The sequence below is a fragment of the Stegodyphus dumicola genome, chromosome 8 (assembly GCF_044657685.1).
Source record: "Stegodyphus dumicola isolate Sdum_Otavi_A_Nest chromosome 8, ASM4465768v1".
Classification (NCBI taxonomy): Eukaryota; Metazoa; Arthropoda; class Arachnida; order Araneae; family Eresidae; genus Stegodyphus; species Stegodyphus dumicola.
Window position 1 is genome coordinate 76,662,534 of NC_140775.1, and position 19,213 is coordinate 76,681,746.

Consider the following 19,213-nt stretch of genomic DNA (forward strand, 5'->3'; position numbering starts at 1 on the left):
ATGCAGATCATTTAATACCATTAACATAGGAATGATGATCTTATACATTCTGTGAGAAATTTTCTTATGGATTCTAAAAAATATTAAAGGAAGGGAATTTTCCTTCATGTTTTGGGCTTCTCAATCTACATAAATCAAACAGTGAATTAAGTATCGAGTGCTAACTTATCAAAGACCGCTGACAGTGTTTTTCTTAATTTCTTTTCAAACTGTGTTGGTCATAATAATAATTAAAATGAGATGGATGGCCATACTAAATATAAGATTCCATGAAAACAAGTATTTGTGGTAGTTTCGTTAAGGGATATCCAGCAAATCATGAATAGTTGTAATTGTGTAGCGTCTGAGGATTTGGAGAGAGACGTATTTGTCCGTCATGTAATTAATGTGTGGAAAAAAAGACCGAAAGAGTCATTATCTACAAGTTTCAGTGGATAATTAGTTTGATATTGATTGCGGTTAATGAGGAATAGTTTAATGACCATACATCAAAACTGAAGCTTATTGTTAATACTCTCTTCCTGAAAACACTAATGTTTGTTGATACTGTAACAACACAAAACACAGTTTTATAAAAGTTTTAAATTACATCTACTATAATAACATGTAAGATTTCATTTCATGCTGAAGTTTTCTTCTTGTTAATATGATACTTCAAATAAGATCATCACTTTTGACGATCCCAGCGGAATTTTATTGCAGATTTTTGCATCAGCGAAGGTATCAAGAGTTTTTTAAAGTTCCGTTGTAAAACTGGGCTAGTTGCATTAAAAAAACGTCTTTAGAAGTTATTTTTTTTCTTTCAGACAACACAATATTTGCCTGTTTTCAAACGTTTTTTGTTAATAAGATCACAGTCTGTGTTCGTTATTTGAATTTTTAAGTGTTAGTGCTTGCTATGTAGTGATCTTCAGTATAGTTAAAAAACAGCTATGCTTATTTCAAACACAAGGCAGTAAGACTGAAAGTTTAAGTTTTGCACGAATGATGGTTTCCAGATTTGAATAATGCTAATAACTAAACTGCGCATTGTCCAGTTTGTTGAATAATATCATTCCCTACTTTTGTTCTCTTGGATTACAGTATAATCACTGCAAAAGTTGAGTTATTCATTAAATCAGCGATGTGAGTTAACATACTGAGACGGAAATCCTATCGGCTAAAATTCTGTAGAAAAGAATTCATTAATTTTTGAGCTAGTGCAAAGAGCTGAGAAAACATTAGATAGAGATCATTTGTCGAAATGCGCAAATTTTGGATGCGATGCTGCAATGAATTCTATCATTTGTCTAGAACTTTCTTCCTTTTCCTTTAATAATAGAACATACATGACTGAATTTTTAAAATATGAGCCATACTGACTTTTCACTGATTTTTCATGCCATTCTGATACACGATTTTATGTCATCTAGGGCGTATTTCATTGATATATCTTTCATAATATGAAGGGCATAATATGTACTCTTCTAACGATTTTTGCCATTTTTACATTTGAAATAAGTGGTCACATAATTTCATTTGTTCTCAGAATAGATCTGTATCCCCCATAACCAATTCTTTTCTTGCCCCCCCCCAGAACTGCTGACTAAATTATTCATTTAGTCCTTAGCCGATATTCTTCGAAAATGAATATGAGCTCACCGGCGTCCCCAAAAAACACATTTTACTTGGGCATTTTACAAAAGCTTGTGACATTTGAGGTGAGAAAAGCTTGGTACTCCTAGAAAGAACTTTAAGACTTTATTCCAATGAGGTTTACTTTTTAATTTACATTTACTGACTAGTATCTGACCGAGGCCATTTAATGTAAGCTATCGATAGAAGGATAATATCAAAGTACAGATCACATTGCCACTTCAACTAATCTATATTTGTATTACAATTCAATATTAACTGCCAAGAAAACTATATTTAGAGGAAAAAAATTGGTTTTCCGTTTTAATCAATATTATTTCTTCCTCATTTTATCAGAATATCGCAAGTTATTTATCTTTTTCTATATAATTCATTAATTATCGTCCAAAATAATTGTGGATGAATATTTACATCCTCTACAAGTAACAATAATACCTAAAAATATAAGCAGCAGAGTAGTAATGAGTCTTTTTTAACATCTAGGGCCTATTCTTGAATCAATTTACCACAGGTAAAAAGTAAGCCTATTTTTATTCGGATGATAAGGGCGTTAATGTCTAGGGAGGAATTTAAGTTAGAAAAAACTGTTATCTAGTTTTGAGCACAATTCTTGGTTAAAACAAGAGGAAAATTATGCACATGAAAAACAGATGTCCTTGGCATTTCACTGCAGTTCTTTTTCAGCCAGAAAAGCGTGTAACTGCAAACTATTATTTTTTATTTACAATCCTACAATCCTACTCCCATACCATACTAATAATAAATGCTACTGCTATTTTATATCCCTATTATGCTTCGTATTAAAGCCAAAGTGTGCACCATAATTTTATGTTTAAGCAACATATACCAGTGTGAACTTCGCAAAAACGTCTTCTCGTTTTGGCCCATTAATCTCTAGGTTCATAAAAATCAGTGTCCATAAAATTAAAGGTTTACTATTATTCAGCCCAGTAAGAGATCATGGAGAACATTTCGTAGTCTTTCACTTTTATGAGAGTTAGATTTTTGTTTTAAGAGGAGCACTTAATAAGCATCTCAGTCACTTTGACAGTTTAAAAATACATAGGAATGATTTCTCGTTTTATTAGTTGTGAAAGTTACTTATCTATTTTGTTTTATTCTTTAAATGTATTTATTTGCTATGCCTTGTATCGAAAAAATACAAAATCCTTACTTTTTTTATTTGTTAGTTCAAAATCCCAGGATAATCAAAGAGTGCAATTAAGATAGAACTGAAAACTATAATTGGTTGAAAGATGTCAACCGTTCCTTGATTTAGTTTTTGTTGTAAATATATAAGTATAGGATAGAATTCAATTAAAAATCTAATATGAAATTAAAATTTGTAAAAACAATCAATTTGATAGTAATTAATTTCTGTTAATAAGATCTATACTATCGCCTACCAGATCATAGAACTTCACAATAAGAATGTAATTTATCTCCTTTCTTAATTTTCTCTTTTCTTCTTTTTCTTTAATAAGAATGTAATTTTCTCCTTTCTTCCTTTCTTAACGCGTGGCTTCGGACTTAGTTGGAAACATGTTCGGATAGCACGAAGGTCGGAGTTCGAATCCCAGTGAGAGAATTGCTGATTGTTTTTGTTCGTTGCTGCAAAATAAAGCTAATAACTCTACATTCCCAGTTGCTCTTTAAGTGAGGAAGAGTGTGAAGAGTATTTTTCTTTCCTGTCGTATGCGTCGTGGTGCAATTGGAAGCAAGTCTGGCTAGCATGGGCAGATTCGGAGTTCCAGAGTGATACATTGCTGATTTTCCTTGTTTCCTTCTCCTAAATAAGCCTAATGAATCTACAAGTTCAATGTCGAAATTTTTAATTAGGCATACATAAAGAAATTTACAAAGTAGAAATATTTCAAATTTCGTTTTCAAATGTATGGTCATATTATATAACAATCCAGGATCCTACTGTAAAATTTGTTTACGATGCAATCTTAGATTTTATTCAGAGATTTAATTTTCATGCTCATACAGTACGTAAGTTTTCGTACGTCAGGAAGCTGCCATTTTCGGGTAGATTGAAATCCAAAATTTTCTGTCTTATTGTCAGAAATTTCGCGTAATTTGCCCGACATCAATAGTTAAGCTTCATTTTCTCTGTTTGCTTTCTAAATTTCTAAGAAAGAATATGCAACGGCAGACAGTAAGCTGACATTGAAGAGAAGCGAGAGAAAGAATGCGACTTGTCCAAGACAAAAATCCGGTTTAAAATTATTAAGTTTTGCCTTGCCTTCATTTTGATTGATTAATGTTAAGTTTGGTTCACAAAATTGAAAGTTTTTGGCTGAAGCATCATTAGTGGTATGTAAGAAGCATGTGGAGGGGATTAATTTTGATACGACGGAGCATAATGAGATTTATTATAATCAGTTATTACAGGTATTAGTTTTACAATGGAAAAGGTGAATAATGGAATTTAAAAGGAAAGATAATGGGACTTCCAGAAATTAAAATTAGCATTTTATCTTATCTGTGATATATCTTTTTTATTTGTGCGCGTATACACCGTATATACACACGCTGCGTATATGATGCGTTTGAAAAAACTTAAATGCAGCATTTGGAAATTCAGAGCAAAACCTAAGCGTCACAAACGTTGTTATTATATCATAATAATTAAATAATGTGAGTAATTAGATCAAAGAATAATAATTAATCAAATTTTCTTAGTATCTGATAATTTTTTGACGCTGATTGCAAGCAATCATTTGGCGGTTACTGATTACTGCCGCTTTTGATATGTGAGAAAGAAACGAAATAAAACATACGTGTAAAGAAAGAAGAAAGCATAATGCCTCTGTTGCGCCAGACCTATGAGCAGCAACTTACTTATGATAAGTAATAATATAAATACTATAGATCAGAGGTGCTCAACCTTTTGACGAACGCGTACCCTACCACCAACACTCTTGAGCAAAGCTCAGATCGTATAAATTTACGAGTGTTACAGAAAAAAACTCAGTCAGGATGCTGGGTTTTAATTTTTGAATTTAATAGTTAAACATGCTTTGCTTCTTTGCGTACCGCCTATTTTTCTGTTGCGTGCCACCAGTTGTACGCGTACTACCGGTTGAGAACCCCTGGTATAAATAATACATAGAAGAGGTATACAATTTTTAAGAGAAAATAAAGCATAGAAACTGCTTAAATGAAATATCAAAGCCGTACTAATGGAAAGTTATAGTTATGAAGGATTGATTTGCATTTTATTTTGATGTTATTTTGAGATGGATTGCTCTGATTTTGTTTTACAGATATATTTTGCTTAGATAGATATTATTTAACTTATTATACAAACATGGTTATATTCTTGTTTTACATTTTATTTTTTTATTTTGTTTATGTAATTTGGATTTTAAACTTTAGCAGATGTACTTGCATTCATTACTTTTTATCTATTTTTTTAATAATTGTTTCGATAATGCTTCATATTTTTATCAACTCTTTATTATCACCATTTTAAATTTTTCTTTATATAGGTTATTAAAGGTGATTCTCAAATATGTGTCAAACATATAAAAACAGACCAAGGCTACTGAAATAAGGGGATTTTGTAATGAAATGTGCGTGCACAAATACCGCGGGGATTTGATAGAACAAAGTATTGAGATGGGTAGATGAAAGCACTGACGTAAATTATCATTCTTAAGGCGGATTTTTGAGACGTATGCATCACTTTGCGAACGCGCAGCGGGCTGATATGTATTATATCCATGGTAAGGCAGATAAAACCGGATGAACTGCTCAAAAGATATACAGAGAATGAAATGTCGAGTAGATAGCTACCAAACTAGCAAACATTCGAGTTAACTGGGATCTGTGCATGAAGAAATATATTTAAAACCTTATCATAAAAGGTTCAATAACGAAAATGTTTGTTTCTTTTGCTTTTCATGTCTTTCTTACTAGTCTGTTGTTCAATCTTTCCTCACGAACACATACGGACATTCATTTCCGCACACATGCTTTCTTTGTAAAATCTTTTTCCCCCTTGACCTTTTCTATCTCCCTTTCGTTCCCTTTCGGTTCCTTTCCCCTGTTTTTCCTTTCCCTTTACATTACTGCCAGATATTTTATAATTACCGTGTATATATGTATGTGCGTATGTTTTAATATAAATTATATAATTACATAAAAGTATCTTAAATAATAACGAAAATAATTTATATTACGACCAAAGGGGCCTTTTTACTTAACGTTTTGTGTGTTACCTTTATTTATTAAGTATCGTGTTCCTTGCACTTAAATCATAAAACTCAATTCAACAGCAATATCGCAAAATAATTTTAAAAGAGCATATCTGTAGAATTTACTGTACACAGTCTCGTGCGCTGGAGATACAAATTCCGTACAGTGTTGTCATTGCTTGTTTTGAAATCGTTGAATTTGGTTGAGAGAATCGTTGAGAAAATTCGTTAAGGTTTACGAAATATGAAAGAGATAATGAAACAAATTCCAAATTCGGGCTTCCAAATGCCCATATTCGAGTGGTGGACTACGTTATTCAAAATTTGATGTCTGTAAGTACCGTTGGTTTTTCGTGTTACGAGAAACATATTCTTCATTATTTAATTATAACGCGGGTCTCTAATATTTGGTGGTAACAATTTGAAAAGTGAAACGCCGTTTATAGTAAACCAACGCAAAATGCCGAAACGAAATTAATAGCCCTTCTGGGCAAATTGCCTCTTTCTGCTAATAATCCTTGAGAAGGAGGTACCAAATTACTTGAAGGAAGGTTAAATATTAGGCCAGGATTGGAACAGGGATATAGATTTAACGATTACTAATGCAGACAGACTTTATCCTATACGCCTTACAACAGGAAATAATCCAAGAATAAGTTTATATCTAGTAGTATAAATACGTTGATAGGCATAAAGAGATTTTTTATTTCATGTATTTATTTCATATATAGATATATATGCAGTTCATGTATACTATTTTAAGTATGGATAGAAATATATATGTTATTTCATGTATGAGAATAAAATTATAATACTTTTCCGAATTCTTGCAATATTTGCATCGTTAACAGTTATGACAGCGCTCCATCAGAATTTTTTTTAAATATCTTTCTCTTTTTATCTTTAGAAATGCTGTCTTAGAAATATCTTCTGTGGGAATAACTGCATGGTACTGCATAGTTTCATATGAAGATGTTCGGCTTGTAGTAAGTGTTTCTGCTTACATTTTACTTTTTTTTCCTTCTTGATGTAGTTCTTGCATGTATCAAGCAAAAGGTACTTAACTTTATAAAATAACTCTCCCACCTTCATATTGTGCCTTCGTGGTGTAGTGGCTCTGCACGCTGGGCCGGTATTCCAGAGGTCCGTGGTTCGATTACCGGCGAAGGCTTTGCATATTTTTCATCTATCTTGCTTCCAAAATACCTAATGTCTCTAAAACTTTGCTTTAAAATTCTATTGCATATTAATTTATTTTTAAATTTATGAAACTTGAATTTTTTAAATGGGTTTATTAAATAAGCACGCATGAGTTCCTCACGAACCATTATGTAATGTCTCAGCGCTTATCAGACTACTTCAAAAACTCAGAAAATCATAATTATTAGTTTCGTCAGCTGCAAATAGCATTTGTGACCTTAAATCTAAGTATAATCTCTACAATTTGTGGAACGTCACCTGCTGGATCACACACGCGTAGATGCAATAGTGGTTGATTCACAGTTTTTAAAATGGTGGAAAATAAATTCTTTAACAGCTGGTTGACTAATAATGTGCTGTCCAATCAATTCATTTTATTCCTCATCCGCTACACCTAAGTCCCTGAATCAAGCCATATGCCATATGCTAGAGGCAACATCTTCTGCCGTGGCTGAACTGCAAAAAGAGTACTTCTTTCTTTCCCAAAGCTAAAAATTGAATCGCTTCTTTTCTAAGAATGGAATCTAAAATGTAACCTGGTGTGAAAGGCATTGAAAAAACTTTCTTTGTTTGACATGAAGTACGTTATCATAGTTTTTTTTACATGTTTCTTCTTCATCTAGAGATTGACTGAAAGCTTAAATGGTGTTTGAGCTTCTACGACTATATTTATACTTCGCACTGTTTTAGGAAAAAGTGTTACTTGTTATTATTGAGCAAGGCAAGAAAATTTGAAGCATATTATTTAGATAAGGACTTTCCCCCCTCCTTCTAAAATATAATGGATATATATTTGATCGGTTTTGAAACTTATTTCAAAGTCTATGCCAACCTAAGTTTGTTTTCCTGTCCAATTTCAAAAACGCTACTACACTCATGTCCATAAATTAAAGTAATTCGGAGTCACACGGAAATCGAACTCTAAAATAAATATATCACCTGTAAAATAATTACACACATCTTCAAGAATCATATGCAAATTTCAGGAAGTAACCAGATGACACCGATGGTACGTCACAATGACAAGATTGTAAGAGAGTGATATATAAGGAATACAGGCAAAGAAGTAAAATTGTTCGCAGGCACTTTATAAGCATTTCAGTGCAATAACCGAATAGTTATGACACAAAGGACGATTTTTTACGTGGTAGAATCATCGGCCGTCTGGAATGTGAACGTACCCAACTAGAAGTATCAGACGAATTTGGAATTTCCCAGAGTGTCATCTCCAGGCTTTCGCAACGATTCGAAGATGATGGTAATGTGAGTAGACGTTACAGCACAGGTCGCGACAGAGTTACAACGCCAAATGAGGACCGGTATTTGGAAGTTACTGCCAAAAGAAACAGGCGGAGTACAGCCTCAGACCGGTCTCGTCAGCTCTCTTCAGCCACTGGTACGACAATTTCAAGGCAGACCGTGTACAGACGCTTAGGGAAGATTGGTCTATATGCTCGTAGACCTGTCAGATGCGTTCCACTTACTGCAACTCACTGCCGCCTGCGGTTAGCCTGGAGTAGAGAGCTGCATTGTGGACACCGCAACAGTGGGCTTGTGTGATGTTTTCCGACGAGTCCAGGTTTAACTTGCAGTCTGATTCTCGCCGGAATCTCATATGGAGAGCTTCAGGTACCCGTTACCACCAAAAAAAAAACATCATTGAACGACACCGTTACGGTGGTGCAGGAGTGCTCGTTTGGGGTGGAATTATTCTGCGTTCCAGAACTGACCTGCATGTTCAAATTGGAACCATGACAAGCCAAATCTATCGGGACGTCATTCTGGAACAACATGTACGTTTGTTTCGGAGCGCCATGGGCGCACAATTTCTGTTTATGGATGACAACGCCCGTCCTCACTGTGCAAACATCGTAAGCGAATGCCTTCAATCGGAGGATATCACCCGTATGGACTGGCCAGCATTCTTACCGGACTTGAATCCAGTAGAGCACGTGTGGGACATGCTTGGCCGAATGATGTTGCAGCCCTTCAACCTCCTCCTACATGTCTACCGGAACTTCGGAGAGCATTGCTTTTTGTGTGGTGTAATATCCGCCAAGATGAGATCGATAATTTGATACTCAGTATGCCTAAGCGTTGTACGGACTGTATTGCATCGTCTGGGAGACATACAATGTATTAACAATCATACCAACCATGTAATATTGGTTTTTTGTAAATAGGTTTTTTTTTTGTAATTTGCTCCAGGGAGAAATGTCGCTAATTTTTTTAATAATATCAAACATATAGCATCTTTTTTTGCTCTTTACCTTTTGTTTAATAAATTAGCTTTACAAATAAGTCAAATTTGTTTTGCTTCTAACTCTTCCTTTGCCTGCTTTTGCATTAACCTTAATTTATGGACATGAGTGTATATGCAGCATTAAATAAAAACAAAAAGTATTTCCTATCCATAAAACGTCTCGTTGGGTCCCTGAAAACGGCCTTTTTTTCGAAACATAGACGAATTTTACTAAAATATTGTGACACGTTTTTGTTTTAACATGTTTTCAGTTAAACGTGCTGTTAGCTAAATGTCTTTTGGTTAAATGTTCGTGTCGACTGAAAAAATTAAATTTTATATTCTAAGGAAGTTCGTTTTTTTCAAAACGTTGAATTCTTTCCAAAACATTCTCTACCACATTTATAGAAATATTTTAAATAGAAGTACAAAGGTGTACTTAAATTTAAATACATAAAGTATCAGTTTAACATTGAAAGGAACGAAACGTTTTTCAAAGAAAACAATCTTGGAGCAAACCAAAAATGAATGTAGCTCTATCTATCGAAGATAATATATTGAAACGTGTGATAGCTAAGATTTTAGAATTTTGAAAGCGGTAAGAAGAAGAATGCTGGAAAATTAATGCTATAAATCCAATTTACTATTTGAAGAAGTTATACGGATACATTTTGTACATCCTAAGTCAAAATTTCTTTCAAGTGTCCGTCGTGATTAGCTATAAAAAATTTCTTCATTTTTCCTTTTTTGAATATATAGTTCATGTTCTCCGAAGAGAAATTTCAATGCTCGTTTAGTTTGACTAAAATTTATCAAACAATATTGTCACGATATATTAAATGTCACGCACATTTTACTAAACCACCGTAGCTTGATTTTGGTCTTCATTTACTCATTGTCAACTAAACGTGCCGTCGGCTCAAGCTATTTTCGTTGGTTAAATGCCTTTTCAGCTTATTGTTATGTTGACTAAATGTCCTTTCGACTAATCGTCCGTGTCAAGGAAATGTCTTATCGGCTAAATATCCTGGCTTACGGCTAAATATACGGCTTACGGCTGTCTTACGGCTAAATATTCTGGCGGCTAATAACTATCGGCATGTGTCTTGTCATTTAAGTTATTGCGCTTTTAAGCGTCACGAACATTATGACGTGATTTCAGGATTTCATTTCAGAATATTTGTGCTGTATTTAATTAGATGTCCTAAGCCCGTGACAAGACTTTCTACTGCATACATGTCTTAAATCTTACCTCAAAGTCTGTCTCGTTGGATTTCGTAATAATTTTAAGGAGCAAAATGATATTATATTAAGGAGCAAAATGATACTATATTAGTCCTTCGGTCTCCTTCATTGCTGAAAATGAAGCTTGTTATATTCCTAATTGCAATCAAAAACTTAAAATACAGATTTAACTTTAAAAATAATAACCGGTTTCTTAACAGAAGTAAAGTGGATACTGAAGGGATAAGCCGTATAAAACTAATTCACAGGTTAGTAAAAGTTACAAACTTATAGAAACTTCAAGCACTAGCCTATCTGGGGCCATTTATCCAAACAAAAGTAATGATACTACATTGTTTCCATCACAAGATTTAATTTTACATCAAGAATCAGAAGCTCTAACAGATTCAGACGAACATGATACAAATAGATATTCCTCATTGATTTTAAATAGGGATGTTTTAAATATGTATTATAAACATAAAATCTACAACAGGCATTATTTAGCAGTGTATGTATTTAGCAGTAAATATATATTATAAACATAAAATCTACAACATTATTTAGCAGTAAATATGTATTATAAACACACAATTTACAACAAGCATTATTTAGCATTATAAAATGTAATAGAAATTTTTAATGAAGGGTGAAAACATTTCTTTGAATAAATTTTGTCATAGATAGGTGCATTCAGTAATTCCACAGCTAAGTGTTCGGACGGCTTTAATTGCCCCTGTGGTGATCTAGGGACTCGAGTTTGTCTCTAAATCCTGCATGCAGTAACTAAACTTTCACTTCAGTAACTCAGAACCAAATGAATGAAAATCTTGAAAATGGTATTTAAAAACCCATTAGCAAGGACTTCTCTGTGTATCTTATTATTGCAAAGAAAATTTTTAAATGCGAATCATTTCACTGGAAACCAAATTATGCACTCGATTAAGAGTTTACCTTATCATAATGAGTAAACGTTTATGGACTTGTGAAAAGCTAGATATAATGAGAAGTATGATGTAGTATGAAGAATTTATTACTTACTCAAGAATTTATTACTTTGTAGCATAGTCTTTATTTGAAAAAAAGAGAGTGTCTCTTAAAATTGCAAGATTAAGAAAATGCAGAAATATAATTGAACATATTGTATGCCGTTATAAATAAAATAGTAGGGAAACCCCTTAATTTAAAAAATAATTCAAAAGTTCAAGAAATACAATTATGAATTTATGTTGTTTCTGTTTATTATAATACAATATTTGTTCACTACATATTTTATAATTCATATAAATAGTAATAATGGAAAGCTCATTAAAATTGCTCGTTTATTTTTGCCAGTGCTTAACTACGGAAGAGCTGTGAAATTCTGCTGAGATAATAGTCGTAGGATATTTGACATCCATGTAGTTTAATAACCCTATAATATTTGTTTTGAAACATAATATACGTGCAACCAAATTTAAAAACGCAAATTATTTGTTTCCTAAAATTAGATTAGCTCTCAGATCAAATCTTAAATTTAATATTCCCAAACTGAAAACCTATCAACATGGGAAAGTTTATAGCAAAATATAATTTCATATTTTCCTAGTTTGTACACCAGTCTCGAAGAATTCACAAAGCAATTATAGTTTGCAACAAGAGTTACGTTTTATGGGAAATTACCATTTGTAATATGCAACACTACAGTCTCCCTAAAGAAAAAACAATTTACGGAGCAAATTTTGTTTTCAGGAACTCCCTTATTAAATTTAACTGCTTTTATGTAAGCGTTGATGATGCCTATCGGATGGTGTTTGACATACTGGCAAACATAGTTAGATTTCTAATTCCCCTTTTTAAGGGTTTGTTTGGCTGTTCTTAAAATGTGAGTATGAGAGTGTTTGAACCCTAAATGGCTTATTTTCTTCTGAAGAAAACTCTTCATCTTTTGAATAAATAATGTAATTTTTTATTGAATCATGTGTTCATTCCAGCGCATTTTTAATAGAATGTGAACCCGTGATAATAATTCTCGGAAACTTTTGTTTAGATTTCGATTTTGCTAAGAAACATAAAGAGGGTTACTCACTAAAATTCAACCAAAGTTCTTAAAACCTACCAAGACCAGCAATGGAGTTATCAGTCTGTCTGCGTAATAACCACTGAGTCTTAAGAAGGTTTAAACAAACATTTGATTAAAAGCTTTAAATTGAACAAACAATTACAAATTACAAATTAAATCTCTACTTGTAGGATATGAGTTAACAGGAAGTTGAAATTAAAATTTGAATTACTATGCAGAAGATTACAAATGCATACTATATTATTAAGTGTTAGCTCAAATTAGTAAGTGCATGACTTATTTCGACTAGCAAAATGGGTAATGACGGATGGTTACTGTAGGTGACCTGTGAGAAAGAAATCGCCGAAAATTCGCTGCCAAAAGCTGTCTATCTAAAGCATTCCAAAACTCCGATTTACATTCTGGTGAGAACTAACAAAAGCAGAAATGGTAGTAACGTTTCAAGTTATAAGAAAATGGGTTAATTAGCTGAAAATAATATTATACTCATAAGCCCGATGCATCTGCTACGTTCTAAGGTAAGAGTAAATATGATGGTTAAATATAATCATGTTCGTTTTAACTCCTTAATAATTTTAGACAAGAAATAAAACTTAAATTTTATTCTGAACTATTTACTAATGATTGATTAGACTTTCTAAAGAAAACTAATTTTTATCTGTGTTACACTTGAATAAGACCTGAGGTGACTTGGAAAAGTTTAGCAATATGCCTCCCACTTTATCTTGTAAAAACAAAATGTCAAATTTCAGTTAAATATTTTACTTTTTACAAAAGCAGCAAATAATTATGAATAAAGAAAATAAATAAATATTTTGAAATAAATAAAATTTTTAAAATTAATGAAAACACTATTAATCCGAGAAATCGGAAGCAAAGAAATAAATTTAATAATGCGGTTCAGTTTATGCTAGAAGTTGCGCATATTATTTTTTCTACGGCAGTTGATTATGTTCTAAGATGTTGCTATGATGTTTTTAAAAAAATGATTTTACATAAGGTTTGCTATTAAATTCTTTTAAGGATTTCCCGTTTAAGGAGATCGTCATTAAATCCGACGTATGCTGCATTGCGAAATAAAATCTTATTGAATCTTCTTATTGAATTACTGTCCATCGAGGTGGAAGTTCCTTCGTTTTACTTGTATTAATGGCGATGGTTTCTATAACTACTTCAGCTTTCATTGTACTACTAGGAATTTTCTTCTACAATACTTCTGTTAAAGCCACTTCAGTGAAATCGTTAAAATAATGTATTTTTTTATCTTATGTTTTAATATGCGATTAAATTTAAATGAAAGAGAAACACGCCAGTATAAAATTATCTAAAATATGGCCTTAATTTTGCGTAAATTTAATAAATAAAACTTAATAGCTTTTGAAGGCGATCACACATGTTTTTCTCTTCTTCAGAAGCAAAAATATGTTTTCAAGTTGAGAGGAGGGTCAACTGATATTACATCGAAAGAAATGGACACTGAAAAGCGAACAGGAATGCACAACAATCTTTCGAGGAAAATAGCAATGAAACATAATCACAAGATAAGACTAACATAGAGAGTCTAAGATATTAGACTTCGAAAACTATAGGAGGGATTGGATTGGAATTAATGTCAGAACTAAAGAAGATGAATTCTTATGAGTGGGGAAAGCTTAAAAAATTACAATTTGCAAATTGAAAAAGCTTTCTGGATAGTTTTTGAAATACCAAAATCAAAGTTATAACTTGGACACGTAATCACAGTTTGCTAATGTTTATTTTGATTTAGTAATAGACTTTAATTTTCCTTAGGCATTTATTTATCTCTACCTATGCTGAATTCAAATGACACATACTTTTTTACTGTAAAAATTAATAATTTTTTTTTCAGTAACTGTAAATTATTCGTACAAGAATATTAATTAAACGTCTTTTAGTTTCAACATTTTTTCGTAGATTTTCAAGCGTTATTTTATTGTTTGGAAAAAACTGAAATCACTCATAATTCCTCATATATTTACAACATGAAGTAGTTTATTTACCGCAGTATTTTTCATCTATGTAGGTTAGTTCATATGAATTAAGATAAATGCACCTTTTCTTAAGCTTAAGTATTTTCCTTTACCTGCAAAAATAGAAAAAAGCACGGTATTTAACATGAAATATTCTACGTCTTTCCTGAACACAATCTGAAAATCTGTTGCTGCATTTAAGAATCTGAAAATGATCACTTAGGCCAGCGATTCCTAACCTGGGGTACGCGAATCCCCGATGATATGCAGAAGGTTAGTCAGGGATAGGTTGAAGAGTTGCGCGGCTCCAACTTGCACGCAACCAAGAGGTGACTGTTGAAACTGGAAAATAGACAGAGTCTTGCTAAGGGTTTAAGTCCCTTTTTATTCAACTTAAGAAATTACAATTGCGTGCTCTTGACGCTCACAAACTACGCTGACCCGGCGGTAAAATAAAAATAAGAACCTGAAAAGAAAATAATAACAAGACTCTAACTACGAGGCTCTCTAAAAGTAACTAACCTCGCCGCGTTTTACAATACCGCTGCTAATTCAGCTGACTTTGAATATCACGTTGAACAATTAACAATTCTCCGAGGCAAGCACACAGGCCGAAACGCGGGGTTCTTCACTTTCTGGCTAACTACCTCCGCGCTCGTGAAGTACGAACAGCACACCTCGAACTCGTTTCCTTTCTCAGAATGCTTCCGCTGGTAATTTGAATCCTTGCGCGTTCTACTCAAATTTACATACTTTGGCATTGGCAGTTCCAGGGTAAAGTAAGGTTTGACAGGAAAGATAGTTTAAACTTAAAATAAATGTTAGTTAAAATAAATATAAACCCTACATTTGCCGCTGCCAGAATTTGGAAAACTTGGAAGCAGGTCCTACAAACGACCTGTTGTAAAGTTTCTATAATTCTGAACTAACTCTCAAGAGCCTCGTTTACACAAAAAAAATTTTATGTAACAAAATGTATACTAAATTTCTGTCGATACTTATATAAATCTCTCTTCTTACAGCAACTTTTCCTGGAATTCATCAATCAATCTTGTTCTTTTCCTTCCAGCATCTGGAAGGAATAAGTATCAGTATCTTTCTAAATACATTATAATTTACACTTTCTTGACACTGAATAAACTTTTGTTTTTAAACGATTCGTTTTCCTTAGTTATTGCTTAATTCACATTCATTCAATTTTTCAAGCATTAATTTAACTTTACCCTGGCTCTCCACCATGTGTGGTGTCAAACGGGAATATTCGTGTTTTAGTCTTACAACACTTCCCCTAACCACAATGATTTGTTAGAATTCAACGACCAAATAGACACACCTTACTCGACATTCTACAACTCGATGAGCAACTTTAACATTCTTAAAAATTCAAGTGTAGGTGGAGAACCCTACAAAACACATTCATTCTAACTTCCCCCTCATTCATCTTTAGACATGCAGGCTTTCGCTCTAAAGCATGATTTTATCTACAGTATAATACTTAAATTTTGAATTCATTGCTTTTGAGCATTTACTTTTAGCATCTAAAACTAAAATTCTTATTAATACAAGAATACGAAGTTATTTTTATCTTCGGCCAAATTTTGGCTTTAACATAACAGAATTAGTCTTTCGACCAACAGAAAATGCAGCTAAATAACGTAAAACAAAACTAAGTCTCAACCGAGACATATTGACTTTCGTCAAAACATAGAACTTAGTACTTATGCATAACATTTCGGCACAAAAGAAAAAAAAAATTATAGAAGATTTTAACTTATCTTTGAGTTTTCGATGATTGAAACTCCGTCATTCTTTTCTGGCAAAATTGTTCCCACGTTATAGGTTTCATGGACGTCAATCTTCTCCTTACTGACCTCCGAGTGTCGTCCACATTAGTTTTTCTCTTGCGTCCTCTGCATGCTGGTTTCTTGGCGGAGTAATCGTCGGGTTGCTATCTTTTTCGTTTTTCTCTTGGACGGCTGGTCTTGACGTCCTCCGGTCTGGAGTCCTTCTTGAATTTCTTCTGTTGTTCCTGGTATTTACGTTCCTCCTGCTGTCTTTTCAGTTTCCGGAACGGCGGTCTTGCTTGCACCTGACTTTCTGGCCCTTGGAGCGTTCTCCTTGATGTATAATTTCTACTGCGATACGTTGTAGGTGGTGTTTTCCTCTTTACCAAGGTTTCTTTACGCGGTGGCTTTTCATTATTGTTTTTCTTATATGCTGGAGTCCGAAAGTTTTCACTTTTCCTTTTTGTACCGTCGTCTGGGTTGTAGAAGCGCTAGGTCTCTCTTCAGTTCTCTGCTGCTTGGGTGGTGGAACAGTTGTCGTTATTTCTGGACCTTCTACTTCTTTTAGACTTGAGTCCTGCAAGAAACTTTTAAGGATTTCAAAATCATTTGGATTATAGTATTTTTTCACCTGGTCGGGACTTGCTTTACAGATTTCCCCTCTCTCGTTCTTAAGGTACAATATGACTCCTTTGATTTCCTGAATTACATAGGGGCCTTCAAATTTTGGAGCTAACTTTGCAGTAAAATTGCCTGGGGCACTTGATAAAGAAAATTTCCGCTTCAATACTTTATCCCCAACTTTAAAATCTGCTTCACGGCGTTTTCTATCGTAATACACTTTTTGCTTATTTCTTGCCGTATCCGAGCTTTTAAGCGCCTGATCAATAAGTTTTTGCACATCTTTCTGTTTAAATTCTTGCTCTCTTTGTTGCACAAAGAATAATTTATCTAAAGGCGTAATTAACTTTCGGCCTAAAAATAATTCTGCTGGGGTTTTTCCCGTAGTATCGTGATTTGCCGTTCTTAAAGCATAAGCTAATTCATTTATGTAGCCATCCCAGCGCTTGTGATGTGTGCTAACGTAACTCGAATTATTTTTACTATGTTTTTATTCACTCTTTCTGCTATGTTTGCCTGTGGTCTATACGGAACCATTTTGATATGGCGTATGCCAAGTCCAGTGCATATGTTTTCAAATATTTGACTAATGAATTGTTTTTCGTTATCGCTAATGACTTTTATCGGTGCACCGTATTTTAAAATGTATCTGTGTAAGAATGCATCTGCGAATGTTTTGGCTGACGCGCGTTTAAGTGGAACAATTTCTGTCCATTTTGAAAAATGATCTACTATTACTAAAAGAAAACGATTTTTATTTAACTCGCTCTGGGGGAAGCGACCAAGAAGATCTATGCCTAAAATTTCATTCGGAAATGTAGTGCGAATGCTATTTAAGTACCCGGCCGGGCTGTAATTAATATCATTTATTAACTGACATTGATTGCAGGACCTGACATACGCAGTTACTATTTTGTATAATTGCGGGAATTATACCGCCTCGCGTACGTTTTTTAAAGTCTTTCTAACCCCTAAATGACCCGCTGTTTTCGCGTCGTGTAATTCCTTCAAAATGCTTAATCGAAGCGAGGCTGGGATGACTGGTTTGTACTCGAGATTTTCGTTTGTTGTTTTCGTATAAAATAATAAATTATCTATTATTTCATAGTTTTCTGCTCTATTTCTTATCGCATCGATATCTGTGTGCTCAAAGCTTTCGGGGTCTTTCAAATATGCATATATATTTCCAAATTCAGGATCAGCTTTCAGTTCAGTGATAATCGTATCTCTAGAATCTAAAATTTTTGAAGTCAACACAGCGCATTTAAGTTCATTTCCTTCATCGTCCAGTTTTATACGAGAAAGTGCGTCAGCTACATTGTTTTCCTTATATATTTTATTATATTTTATTCTGAGATTATATTCTTGGAGTTTTAAAGCCCATCTTATTAAGCTGGGCGTTAGGTTTTTCCCCGAGTAAAGTTTACCAACAGCCGCATGATCCGAAAAGACTGTTACTGGCGCTTTGCCGAAATAAACTCGAAATTTGTGTACAGCCATTCATACGGCTAATGTTTCTCTCTCTGTAGCTGTATAATTCCTTTGTGTCTGATTCAACGTTTTACTAAAAAATGCCAGAGGATGGCTATTTTGCATAAGAACCGCACCCACCGCATAGTCCGACGCATCTGCTGCAATTTCCAGGTTTTCGTCCCCCTCCGGGAATTTCAAGACAAGGGCATTGATGAGCGCTTCTTTTAATCTTACAAATGCTGTATTTGCTTCCGCTGTCCACGTAAATTTACTTCTCTTTCTTTTAATTACTAAGAGTGGTTCAACAATATTAGCGAAATCTTTTATGAAAGACCGATAGTAAGAACATAACCCAAGGAAAGAAGAAAATTTCTTGGCGGTGTTGGGCGGTGGAAAATTCTTGATTGCTTTTATTTTTGAATCTTGCGTTTTTATACCCTTTTGAGAAATATTATAACCGAGATATTTAAGTTCTTTAGTCGCGAACTTGCATTTTGAGGCGTTAATTGTAAGACCGGCCTCTTTTAATAATTTAAAAACCTCTTCTAGATCTTTAATGTGTTGTTCCAACGTACTACTCGTTATAATTATATCATCTAGATAGATTAAAGTTGATTTTCCTAGGACAGGCTTTAGAACAATGTCCATAGCTCTCTGGAATGTTGATGGGGCCCCACATAACCCAAAGGTCATGCGTAAAAATGCATAAGTGCCCGATTTTGTTATAAACGCGGTTTTATGTATGTCTTCGGGTCTCATAGCTATTTGATAGTAGC

General features: G+C 33.6%; 1 protein-coding gene across 7 annotated transcripts in view; it reads left to right on the forward strand.

Annotated features, from left to right (window-relative positions):
• LOC118182039 (uncharacterized) overlaps window positions 1–19,213 on the forward strand; it is a 670,352-nt gene that overhangs the window by 147,768 nt on the left and 503,371 nt on the right. For 6 of the 7 annotated variants that reach the window (XM_085822012.1, XM_085822011.1, XM_085822016.1 and 3 more), the window contains exon 2: window positions 6,748–6,823. The gene's annotated coding sequence lies outside the window, so the exon portion shown is untranslated. Of the gene's footprint in view, window positions 1–6,747; window positions 6,827–19,213 lie in introns of all 7 variants that reach the window. The other variant, XM_085822013.1, reaches the window with a different exon arrangement.